This window comes from Phocoena sinus, chromosome 6, assembly GCF_008692025.1.
Source record: "Phocoena sinus isolate mPhoSin1 chromosome 6, mPhoSin1.pri, whole genome shotgun sequence".
Lineage (NCBI taxonomy): Eukaryota > Metazoa > Chordata > Mammalia > Artiodactyla > Phocoenidae > Phocoena > Phocoena sinus.
The window spans coordinates 48,065,509-48,078,976 of NC_045768.1; the positions used below are offsets into that span (position 1 = coordinate 48,065,509).

General features: G+C 40.6%; 1 non-coding gene across 1 annotated transcript; it reads left to right on the forward strand.

The window, feature by feature from the left end:
- The first annotated feature begins 7,930 nt into the window (after positions 1 to 7,930).
- On the forward strand, positions 7,931 to 8,037 carry LOC116756203. Its single transcript, XR_004350572.1, has one exon. It is a non-coding gene; the product is annotated as a U6 spliceosomal RNA (small nuclear RNA).
- Positions 8,038 to 13,468: the final 5,431 nt, after the last annotated feature.

Genomic DNA, 13,468 nt, shown 5'->3' on the forward strand with positions numbered 1-13,468 from the left:
AAAATTTGGGCCCCTCAAAAAGTATGTTTTAAAAAGCATGTGGGAAAAAAAAAAAAAAAAAAAAAAAAAAGCATGTGGTAGGAACAGTACCGAGAGACTACATTTTCTCCTATTGCCATGCTTCAGCTCTGTTGGTGAATAAAGTAAGAGGGCAGGCAAGGACATTCCCTTGTCACTATCATGTCCAATATGACATTGGATTACATCATATTTTTAATTCAAACACAATTAGTCATGGCCAAGCCTTATCATTTTTAAACAAAACTTCAGAGAATGAAGAGATTCTGAAGAAGATGCCAAAAACCAAAATCAAATTCAAATCAAATTGTTTGCCACTGACCTTAGCAGATTCAGATCACACTGTCTTGGAAGGGACTAAAATCTCCCAGATTAACCTGTTTTGAGAACAAGATGAGAAACCAACTGAACCCTTGCTGAAAGTCTTTTGCATATATCCTGAAGATTGCCACAAACCTTCAATTTGTGAAAAATGTAACATGCTGAAGCACGATAAAACAAGGTATGTCTCTACTAAATAGTAAGTTAAATAAATAACAATTGGGGCTTCCCTGGTAGCACAGTTGTTAAGAATCTGCCTGCCAATGCAGGGGACATGGGTTTGAGCCCTGGTCCGGGAAGATCCCACATGCCGTGGAGCAACTAAGCCCGTGTGCCACAACTACTGAGCCCGTGTGCCACAACTACTGAAGCCCGTGCACCTAGAGCCTGTGCTCTGCAAGAAGACAAGCCACTGCAATGAGAAGCCCATGAACTGCAATGAAGAGAAGCCCCTGCTCGCCCCAACTAGAGAAAGCCTGCATGCAGCAACGAAGACCCAATGCAGCCAAAAATAAATGAATAAAATAAATAAATTTTAAAAATGTTATTAATAAATAAATAATAATTTATTTTTAAAGTTCACATCCTAAGTTTGCTCTCAACCTGTTTAGCAATTGGAAAACATTTTTAGTTGTGATAGTTGTGAAAAACGAGTCATACTGGTGGCTTATGAAACAAAGTCTCTCCTCAAAAATCATCCCCTAAAACCACTTCAGTGGCTCACCGCTTGAATGTGTTATGTTACTGTGTATTTGCTTAGCAGATGTAAACTTCTCTGAAACTAAGCTATTAATCCTCAAGTATTTTTATACCTACTAAACCTAATGCTATGACAGTGATGTTATAAAGCAATGGTCTTAACCTTTTTTTCTTTTCTTAATGTGACTCACCTGACTGTGTAATTGGTTTCTGTTTTTCTGTTTTAGGGCTCTTTCTAATGACAAGACTCAGTACAAGATCCTCTCCTCCTTGCTGGATGCAGGATCTTGTTTCCTCACCAGGGATTGAACCCATGCCTCCCTGCACAGGGAGAGAGGAGTCTTAACCACTGGACCACCAGGGAAGTCTCTGTACTAGGTTTCTTTTTTTTTTTTTTTTTTTTTTTTTTTTTTGTACTAGGTTTCTTAAATCTGTAAGTTTATGTCTTTTGCCAAACTTGGGTAATTTTTGCAATTATTTCTTTAAGTACCTTTTCAGCCCTGCCCTTTTTGATGACATGACATGAATATTGTATCCTCTGTTATAGTTCCATAGGTTCCTAAGGTTCTATTCATTTTTTTTCCTGTCTGTTTTCTTTCTGTTGTTCATATTGGGTAATTTCTGTTATTCTCTCTTCAAGTTCATTGATCCTTTCCTCTGGTCTCTACATTCTACTATTGATCCCATTGATTGAGTTTTTATTTTGATTCTTGCATTTTTTCAGTTCTAAAGTTTCCATTTGGTTCTTCTTTATATTGTCTATTTCTTTGCTGAGGTTTTTTATTTTTTCATTGGTATTAAGTATGTTTCTAATTGCTTGTTAAAGCATTTCATATGATGGCTGCTTTAAAATCCTTGTCAGATAATTCCAGCATCAACATAATCTTGGTATTGGTGTGTGTTGATTATCTCGTCTCATTGAAGTTAAGATTTTCCTGGCTCCTCATGAGTGATTCTCAATTGTATCTTGGACAGTTTTGCTATTATATTATGAGATTCTGGATCATATTTAAATCTTCTCTTTTATCAGGTCTTCTATGACACCACATCAGTGGAGGAAGGATGGTGATGCCTTATAGTATTACTGTCAGGTGGCGTGGAAGCTCAAATTCCCCTCTTGGCCTCCACTGAACCCTGGGAAGCGGAGGGGCATCTCATTATTGCTGGGTGGGAGTGGGAGTTCAGACTCTCCACTAGGCCTCTGCTGACACTACAGGGGGCTGGGAAGCCTAGCTTTGGATGGAATGTGGTAAAGTCCCAGGTTCCCACTCAGCCCTCTCTGATACCACCTTAGTAGGGAGGGGTGACTCGACCGCTGGGTCGGCATGGAAGTCCTGGCTCTCCACATAGTCTTTACTGACAACCTGGGGCAGAGGTTGGGGGTAGTCTCATTCCCATATGGTGGGGATAAATGTTCCACCTCCCCACTGGTGGGGGGAAGAGAAGTGCCTTGTTATAGCTGGCCAAGGACATAAGTCTAGGCTCTCCACTCATACTTTTCTGTGGTGTTTGGTTGCAGTAGAGCAATTATTCTCCAAAAATTTTTTGTTTTGTTTAACTAATTAATTTTATTTATTTTATTTTTGGCTGTGTTGGATCTTCGTGGCTGTGCGCGGGCTTTCTCTAGTTGCGGGGAGTGGGGGCTACTCTTCGTTGCGGTGCGCAGGCTTCTCCTTGAGGTGGCTTCTCATTGTGGAGCATGGGCTCTAGGCGTGTGGGCTTCAGTAGTTGTGGCACATGGGTTCAGTAGTTGTGGCTCACAGGCTCTAGAGCACAGGCTCAATAGTTGTGGCGCACGGGCTTAGTTGCTCTGTGGCATGTGGGATCTTCCCAGACCAGGGCTCAAACCTGTGTCCCCTGCATTGGCAGGTGGATTCTTAACCACTGTGCCATCAGGGAAATGCTGTCCAAAAGTTTTGTTTTGCTAGGCTGCCCCTTTCCTTTTCCAGTAGCTAGAGAGAATGGATTTTTCTTGGGGATTTTTTTGTCTACACTTGTTGGCTTTTCCAGGATGCCTGCTTCTCCAGAGCGCAGTCTGGGCTATCCCAGGCAAGAAGGAAACCCACATCCCCATGTCCTTCCATTGGTCCTGAGATCCCTAAAAGGTCTACCTTCTTCCCTTTACATGTTAGAACCTTCTTATATTTGTTTTATATACAGTGTCAAGGGCCTTTAGCTGTTCTTAGCCAGAGGAACAAAGAGATGTGTGTTTACTCCATTTTGTCCTGGAACTGGAAACTCAATATCGGATTCCTGCTCTCATTACCATGGTATCATAAGTCAGTGGTTCCAAGAAGGAAAATGAACATTTGAGCCCATATACTTTTTTTTTTTTTTTTTTTTTTTTGCGGTACGCAGGCCTCTCCCGTTGCGGAGCACAGGCTCCGGACGCCCAGACTCAGCAGCCATGGCTCACGGGCCCAGCGGTTCCGCAGCATGTGGGATCCTCCCGGACCGGGGCACGAACCCGTGTCCCCTGCATCGGCAGGCGGACTCTCAACCACTGAGCCACCAGGGAAGCCCCGAGCCCATATACTTTTATTGCTAATACCCACTGACCCTAAGTTCCAGTACAACTGGGTGGATGTAAAAGGTTTTACCTCAACACCCAACACAACAGTTTTCCCCTTCTAGTGTCAGTGCAGCGGGTGGGAAATGAGACAGTTGTGGTGCCAGAAATCTAAATTTCCCAGGTGTTGAGTTGTTTGCCTCTGGCTTGGGAAGTGTGACTCCCTAGCTATGCTTCTTCAGGGAACATAGCTGCCAAGACAAGATCTCTATTCTCTTATCATGAAGGCTCCCCCTGCTTTCATGGCATTTTAGAGCTTAACTGACACTTCATCTCTGCAGATAAATTCTGTGCTGGGGCAAGAGAAGGAACCATCACTTTTATAAATTTCAAATGTACTCTCTAACAGCCAACACAAGCACTTCAAGCCTTGAAATCCTTGCTACTGGCACACATTTCATGTAGCAATTGGGGCTGCCACTTAAGGATTGCAATTTGTGCATTGTACAAAAGCACCCAGCCAATGGGACAAAAGGGAGTTAAGATCCAGCCCAGGCTCCTCTTGCCAAATCATGTACCCACATGGCTGCATCACTCAGAGGGGATGCCTTTTTCAAATTTGCACAAAGGCTCCCTATAAGCAATCAGCTGGGCTCTGAATCTAACAATAACAGTATTGCAGCATCTCAAAAGAAATACTCTCTTGTATTCCATAAACTCATTATACATGAATATTCAATGGATACTCATACATAATTTATGTCATCACTTCAAAATCATTTATTTTCAGATTTTCAAGCCTATTAAAATGAGCTCCAAATCATCTGAGGTAGGGCCCATTGCAAATTTTGGCAAAGGGTCAAATTGGCTTTTTAAAGGTATTTCCATTATCTTCCTGGGATTGCAGGTTCCCATTAGTGAGGGTTGTTAATTATCAGGTGCCGGGCAGATAAGGCTTTTCTTATCTAGGCTTTTCTTTTCTTATAAGCTAGGCTTTCTGATTGGCACAATCCCCTGTCTCTTAGCTGTGAACAAAGCCCTCTGCCTTATCCCCTCTGATCATTCAACATCAGTATATGCTTCCAAGGCAATTGAATATTCCTGCCATCTTGGAGTGGCTGCAGCATTGATTAAATCTGGATACTGCAGGTTGAAACAGGAAACTAAAGAGTTGTAAGAAGAGGCCCATTACTTGTCTACTTAACCAACCAGCTAGTGGTAACTTAGTGAATATATCTCTTATTACTTGGATCAAATAAGCTTTCTAAAATATATTGGTCTTAGTCTTACTATAAACCAAATAATGATTTAGATGTAAACAGCTCACATCAAGACAAATAACAAGAGAGCACCAAAGCACACATTGGTTTCTTTTTTTTTTTTTTTTTTTTTTTTGCGGTACGCGGGCCTCTCACTGCCGCAGCCTCTCCCATTGCGGAGCACAGGCTCCGGACGCGCAGGCCCAGCGGCCATGGCTCACGGGCCCAGCCTCTCCGTGGCATGTGGGATCTTCCCGGACCAGGGCACGAACCCGTGTCCCCTGCATCGGCAGGCGTACTCTCAACCACTGTGCCACCAGGGAAGCCCACACCTTGGTTTCTTAATCCACAACACTGACCCTTTGTTTCTTGACTTCATCAAAATATTAATATTTTGGAAAATATTACTATTTTCAAAAATGAAGACAATGATGAGCTGGTCACCATGCCAAAAGCACTGAACTGGGCTCCATGCTCCTCTTTGCCAAAGCCATTTGATCAGTTCAGCAAATCTCCCAACACCACTGCACCCCAGGGTCCGTGTTCACTAGATGAAGAGTTTAATCTATCCCTCAAACACTCTAATTTTTATACATCCCAAACAAGTACAGCTTGAGTGTGCAATGTCCTGAGTTGCTTTTTTCTCTTTTAAACATTTGCTATAATTTTCCTAATACATTTAAAACATTTTTCTCCTTGATGTAGAAAATGATTTTCCATCTGCTAACTCTCATTTTTCAAATGTACTGAATTCTAACAGCAAAGACAAGAATTCTATACAGCCACACCCCTTTTGCAAAACACCACCATGTCACAAGGAAGGTTCTTTTCTGAAATTGCATTGTAAATAAAAATAAAATAAATTTTGGAGACTTGCTGTAAGTTTTCTTTTAGTTGTTAAATGTGAGTAGAATAGATTCTTTATTATCTTCCCATATAATATGTCCCATTGTATAAGTGTAATATATAACCTTGTTCCAAAAAAAATGGTATTTTGAAAAGCAGATTAAATCACAGAACTTGGCTTATATGGCTCTCTAAAATGTCATAAGTCTATATATTGTCATATGACTGGACTTCCATTATTAAAGTGTTTAGTTTTTAAGTGTTTGATTTGGAAATGTTCATTCAATGTGAAGGATTAAAACAAAACAAAACTCATTAAAAGGCCAGGATCCTGGTCCTCCTTTGCCATATGCTATGAGATCTCAGTTAAGACACTTACTTTCCCTGGGTCTTTGTTTCCACATCTAGAAAGTGAAGAAGCTAAATTAGATGCTTTATTAATGGCTTACAGTCCTATAACTCTGTCAGATAGTTTTTGAACAGTTCATTCAGGAGTCTCAAAGCATTAGAACAGCTAATAATTACTAATTTACAGATGAAGAAACTAGAACTCAAATAAGCTAAGTAACTTGCCCCAAATCACAAAACTAAACTGTGGAATAGCTAATCCCTTACCCAGGCCTGTCTGATTCCAAAGCTCATGCTTTTAGGTCTACCTCCAATGGAATTCTCCCCTTTCAGGAGGAGAAGAAACTCTGGTTTCCAAAACTTTATAAAGGATAGGACATAAAATCTATATGCTATAGAAGAGCCGCCTTGGAGAAAGTACTGGACAGTTTGAGGGTTGGCCTCTATATCTTGTCCTTCGAATAACTGAGACAGTAGCTCTCAAACTATGACCTGGACCAGAAGGATCAATAACACCTTAAAAATTGCCAGAAATGCAGGTTCTCAGGCCCCACCCCATGCATACTGAATCAGAAACTCGGGGAATGGGACCCAGCAATCTGTGTTTTTACAAGCCCTCCAGGTGATTCTGTTACCACAGCTTGAGAACCACTGCACTAAGATGTATGACCTTGAGAAATGCATGCAAGAACTCTGAGTTCCAGTTGCCAGCTCTGAAATCCTGTGGTCCTTCTATGATCTAAAGCCTGAATTATTAAGAGGAAGATAGATCAGATTCATATCCTTAATTCTGAAAACTGATATCCAATAAAGGGAAGAAGGGGAAAGCAGATGAGGACGAAGAGGTCAGCCTTTTGTATAGCCCCCAGTTAGTCAAAGCAACAGTTTTGTTTGTGATGATTTATGGCAGTGATGCTTGTGACATCCCAAAATAGAACATCTTTTTTGGAGTCACTCTGAATGCATCTAGCTCTTTGGGAATTTAAAAATTTATTAGGCAACTTGGAGTTCAGCTCAGAGAAAGACAGAATCTATTTAAAATATGCATTCTGTTTCTTTAGCCCTGCTTTAAGCCATTCAGGAGACAGTTTCTGGGAATGGAGTCTAATAGATCATTTTTGCAAAATGGAACAAAGTAATATCTCACTTCCCAGGAGTTAAAACCTCTTCCCACACCCACACCACCCCAGGAGGTGACATATATTTCGGAATTCATTTCATGCAGAGATGACATAACCAGCTTTCCAGGTAGCTTCAGGAACTTACGTTTCCCCAGCTTAGGAATGACTCAGCAGATGGCCTTAAGTACCATGCTGGCGCCAAGGGTCATATTTTCATTATTTATTAAACATTTTACTTGCTCACAGCCTAAGTCCCTGTAACTCATTTCTCACATTGTGCATGCCTTGGGTCAGAAACCTCTTCATTAGGCCTAGCCCTGAGGTTAGAACAAATGCCATTTTTCACTTATGAGGCTGAAGCTACTGACCCATCATCAAAATATCTGGTGCCTAGTAACCATTCAGTGAATGTCTGTCAAATGAAATAGTGAGTTAAAGAAAGTAGTGCCCAGGCTTCAGTTTAACTTGTAAATAACAGTAATGGTTGTGCACCATTTTTTTTTTTTTGCAGTACACGGGCCTCTTACTGCTGTGGTCTCTCCAGACACACAGGCTCAGCGGCCATGGCTCACGGGCCCAGCGGCTCCGCGGCATGTGGGATCTTCCCGGACCGGGGCACGAACCCACGTCCCCTGCATTAGCAGGCGGACTCTCAACCACTGCGCCACCAGGGAACCTCTGGAACGTAATTCTTATCCTACTTTCCCTGCTGTCTAATACTGGACTTAGTATGGAGGCAAAATGCCTTCTCAGAACTGGGGTTCAGACTTTGGCCCTGAAACAGGTTGATAGTCAATAATCATAGGTCTGTGCTCGCTTCGGCAGCACATATACTAAAATTGGAACGATACAGAGAAGATTAGCATGGCCCCTGCACAAGGATGACACACAAATTCGTGAAGTGTTCCGTATTTAAAAAAAAAAAAAAAAAAAGAATCATAGGTCCTACCTTGAAATAACAGACAGAGACAACTGATTATGGCAGATAAATGGAGAAATGAGTAAAACCATACTTTTAAAATCAAATATTTTATACATATAAAATAATTTATGGATATGTCATATACAAAATATGAATAAAAATAGGTAAGTTATAAAGAATATAATAAAATAAACACATATGTGCCCATCACCCATGTATATAAAATTTCTTCATATGTATGTAATATATATATAAAGAATCTCTTTATCCAGAAATTACCACTGTCTTAAATTTTTTATTTTCGCCTTGCTTTTCTGTATGGTTTTATTACATGTCTATGTATATGCATGTGCAAAATATTTTATTAACTTTGTTTTTAACTTTATATATAAGGTATTATACTTCAAGTATTCTTCTGCAACTTGCTTTTTTAAAATTTAACGTTATGTTCCCGGATTTATCCATTTTGTCACATAGAGCTGTGGTTCATTCATTTTTACTGATGTATAGTATTCTATTGTATGAACATACCTTAATCTATTCTTTCTGTCAGTGGGCATTTGGATTGTTCCCCGTTTTTGACCATCACAAATAGTGCTATCATGAACATCCTTGTACATATCTCCTGAGCATTATGTTACTACCTAGAAGTAAATTTTTGAGTCATAGAGTATGCACATGTTCTCCTTGATAAGGCAGTGACAAATTGTTTTCTAAAGAGTTTAGACCAGTTTACACTGGTATCAGCAATAGCTAAGTATTTATATATCCTCTCAACATTTGATATTGTTATACTTTTTCATGTTTGCTGGTCTGGTAGGTGGAAAGTGGTGTCTATTAGTTTTTATTTGTAGTTCCTACATAATTTATTTGGTTGAGCATCTTTTCATGTGTTTATTGGCTTTTATGATTTCCTTATCTATGAAGCAAATACAGTTCATATCTGTCTTTTTTTTTTTTTTGCAGTACACGGGCCTCTCACTGCTGTGGCCTCTCCCGTTGCGGAGCACAGGCTCCGGACGCGCAGGCTCAGCGGCCATGGCTCACGGGCCCAGCCGCTTCGCGGCATGTGGGATCTTCCCGGACTGGGGCACGAACCCATGTCCCCCTGCGTCTGCTGGCGGACTCTCAGCCACTGTGCCACCAGGGAAGCCCTCTCAACCCTTTTATACTGACATGTGGATGAGGAATTGGAGATAACATGAGTAGTGCCAAGATAAATGAATGAGTGGAAGAAGAGAAGACAACATGTTTGAAAGGCCAGAAATCAACAAGAATATGGTTTGAGAAATATGTTTGAGAAACCAACAGAAATTCCATGCAATATGATGCTAAAATGCAAGCTTTGACTTTAAGGTAAGAGAGATCTGAAATTGAAGCAGGTTCTACAACATACCACTCTATAGTAATTTCAAATTAAACATCCAGAAACTGGTTATTTGACTCCTGAATTCCAAATGAGGGAATGATTTGTGGAGATGATTTTTTGGAGAGAGAGTTATTTCCTCCAACCTCTCCAAGGGGGATGGGAATGCGGTGCTCCCTTTCATCTTGAGATTAGAGAGAAGGACTTCCCTTGGACCAGTAGGGGAATTTAATATGTACCCTGAGGAGTTTAGGGGGCATGGTGGACTGATGTCAACTCGTACTTTAAAAACTGGAGTCATCTGCAGTTACAGAGCCAGAAGAGAGGTCAGCAGGCAGCAGCTAGACTTCTACATTTGGTGAGGCATCTTTAGACAATATGAGCCAGGGAAGAAGTTTAACCCTTTCCTTACCACTCCTCTCTTCCCTTGCTTCAACCCGCTGGTGGAATCAGAAACCAGGTTTAGCACATTGGAGGGGGGTGGGAGAGGTGGGAGCACCATGTGGGGAAAATGAGAAGAGACTAGGACCCACCCTCTTCTTCGACAAGCAACCAGCTCACTTTGGGCTCCAGCATGGGGGAGGGGCACAATTCAATTTTAAATCAACTTTGAGTGTTTTCAGTGTCATATGGGACTTGTTGTTTTGAAATATTGAACTGAGAATGTATTGACATTGGAAGTGACCATAATATTTTCTGTTACCCAGTAGGGAACCAAAAAGTTACTGCAACTGCTGGTATTTTCATCTAAGTGTGAGAGAAGAAACAGTCACATGAAAGGTTAAAGGGACAGTGGGAGGCATATTGTTTCTTCATGATGTTCTGATTTTCAAAAATGATAATAACTAGAGAGCAGCAAGAGAAGAGAATGTAAAGAAGGTGGCAAGGACCAGATCTGAAGCAGAATGAATCACAGGAGGATTTGGGACTTTCCCATAAAAGCCCTAGAAAGCCATCGAAGAGTTCTAGGTAGGGAAAATCTGTGATCAAAACAGTGCTTTTTGAAAAATCCCTCTAGTTTCAGAGTAAATGATGTCTTAAAGGGCAGCAGGGGCAGGGGTCACCCAGAGGAGGCCATGGTTTAGGAAAAAATATGTGGTGGTTTGGTCTAGATTAGTGGCAGCGAGAATAAAAGAAATGGAAGGTTGTGGGAGAAGTAATGAGCTTGAGATTAATTGGTGATGGACCTGATGTGGGAAGTCAAGAATGGCTTCTCCGTTTCTGATCTGAGCCACTAAGTTATCAGCAGCGCTATTTCCAGAAACTAGGAATTCTTTTGATCCTTTACTCTTTTGGGAGGTATACAGGGGCAGACAATAGTGTCTCCATCTCACTGATGTGGTGACTAATATTCAAGAAAACCGTATAATTTGCTGAAGTCCACATAACTCATTACATGCTGAGAGCTGTTGCTGGCTTCTTGCAGCTTCTACTTAAGATGACAATACTTGAACTAGTTCTTTTTCTTTTTTAATATAAATTTATTTATTTATTTATATTTTATTTTTGGCTGCGTTGGGTCTTCATTGCTGCCCACGTTCATTGGGCTTTCTGTAGTTGCAGTGAGCTGGGGCTACTCTTCATTGGGGTGCGCAGGCTACTCAGTGCGGTGGCTTCTCTTGTTGCGGAGCACAGGCTCTAGGCACGCGGGCTGCAGTAGTTGTGGCTTGCGGGCTCAGTAGTTGTGGCTCACGGGCTTAGTTGCTCCGCGGCATGTGGGATCTTCCTGGACCAGGGCTCGAACCCATGTCCCCTGCATTGGCAGGTGGATTCTTAACCACTGCGCCACCAGGGAAGTCCAAACTTGTTCTTTTTGATTGCATTTAGTAACAAATGCCCCACCATAGGTGAAGTTAAGAGTGTAATTTAAAGGAAGAGAGAAAGAAACTGAATTCTGATACAGTCCTCAAGCTTAAAACATTTATACATTCAGCAATTTCAGCAAAACATAATTATGCTTCTTAGAATCATGGAACCATTTCATGAAACCCTGGATTTTAATGTAGTTGAGAAAACTCTGAACTGGCCTAGGTAACATTTGGTTCTCTTCCAGCCACACCATTCTGCAATTTATCTTTTAGAGCATTATCTCTTAAACCTTAAGTGCAATACGAATCACTTCAGGATCTTGTTACAATGCCAGTTCTGCTTTAGTAGGTTTCGGGTGGGGCTCAAGATTCTGCATTTTTCACAGCCTCCCAGGAGATGCCCACACTGCTGGTCTGACTTTTGAAAAGGCAAGGTTTTATTTTAGATGAGCCCAGAACTTCTCGAAGCTGATGTGGACACTGAAAGAGATCAGAGGGAAAGGACTGAAAGGAATCCCAGAAATGTAATTATGTTGGGGATAAACAGATCTAACCCTTGCAAAATGGTGAAGCAGACAAACTTTGCCAGGCCTATTTCCTCACTTTTCAAATTCCTTTCCTCATTCAGCACCTGCCCACGCCTTAGTCCATCTTTCTACAGATTAACTCACTAATCCTTGCCTAGGGGCAGACTGGAAGGTGTTTTTTCCTGTTACCCGTCCCAGGAAGCTGTATTTTCCACTGCACTTTCAAATTAATAGACCCAAAGGATAATTAACTTTATTATGTAGAATGAGAGGTGATACTTTGATATTTGGGGGAAGGGGTCCCTGCTCAGCCCTCCTTCAAAGCTGATGTAGACCGATCCTGGAGAAGGGAAGAGACCACCAGTTCAAATGGCTTGTCTTATAGGGAATATTTTATCCTGCTTAATTTCCCCTGCCTCCTAGAAATCAATCTTTAAGATATGCCAAGTATTAAAAAGGAAAGAATTTCTCTCCAAAGACTATCTGTTGGCAACTCTGCCTATGCTTTCCTTAGGCAGAAGTGATGTGGAGGGTAGGGACATTGTTGAACTCTCAGTAAGTTAAGGGATAAACAGGTGGAGATGGATTGGATTAGACTGAATTGTTCCAATTAATCATGCTGAATTTAGAGCCAAGAGATGTTAGGTTCTGCTCTGGGTTTGGCCATTTACTGTGACCTTGGACAAGCCATTTCACAGTTTTAGTTTCAGTCTCTTCACAAGTGAAATGAAACAATGGGAGAAAATGATCTCTAAGTTTCCTTCTTGTTGTAAAAACTGTGTCTGAAGCTGTTTCAGGTGAACTTGAAAAAAAAGATAATTTTTACCCTGCCAGTTTTTACACTGGCTGGTCATCCAAATCACCTCGGAGAGCTTTTTAAAAGTACAGGTCTTCTCCTACCCTGTTCTGATCATAGATGCAGCCTTGGAAACTATTTCATAAAGTTCTTCAGATAAAGTCTGTCCATCTGATCAATTGGGAAATCACTAAACCAAGCCACAAGGCGGCGACTGAGAGATGCTGATTTCCATCTGAATAATTTAAAACCATTTTGAGTATTAAAATACAAATAAAATTGGTTTGCCATTTCCATATCTAATTTTACTTCATAATTTGAAATAAATTTGTGGTTGAAAGCATCTCTTACGTTTTGGTATTTTGGGTTTAATTTTCTTCCATGTGAGCTGAAGCTGTATTAATATAATATATATATATAATTTCCAGCATTACATACATAAAATTAATATAATCTTTAGCATTCAAGCTAAGGTTGGAGGTTTAGAGATTGACAAGCTATCTCCTGATGTGAATGAAGGATAAATGTTCCAATTTTCTAAGATAAGCTCTTGACCCATAGTTCCCACATTTCTCTTGCTCTTTTCTTTTTTTAATTGCAGTATAGTTGATTTACAATATTGTGTTAGTCTCAGGTGTACAGCAGATTGATTCAGTTATATATATATATATTTTTTCAGATTATTTTCCATTATAGGAAAGATACTGAATATAGATGCCATAAGATTATTGCAAGATATTGAATATTGTTCCCTGTGTTATACAGTAAATCCCTGTTGCTTATCTATTTTATGTATAGTAGTTTGTATTTATTAATCCCATATTCTAATTTATCCCTTCCCCTCTCCCCTTCCCCTTTGGAAACCATACGTTTGTTTTCTATGTCTCTGAGTCTGTTTCTGTTTTGTACAATATATAGATTCATTTGT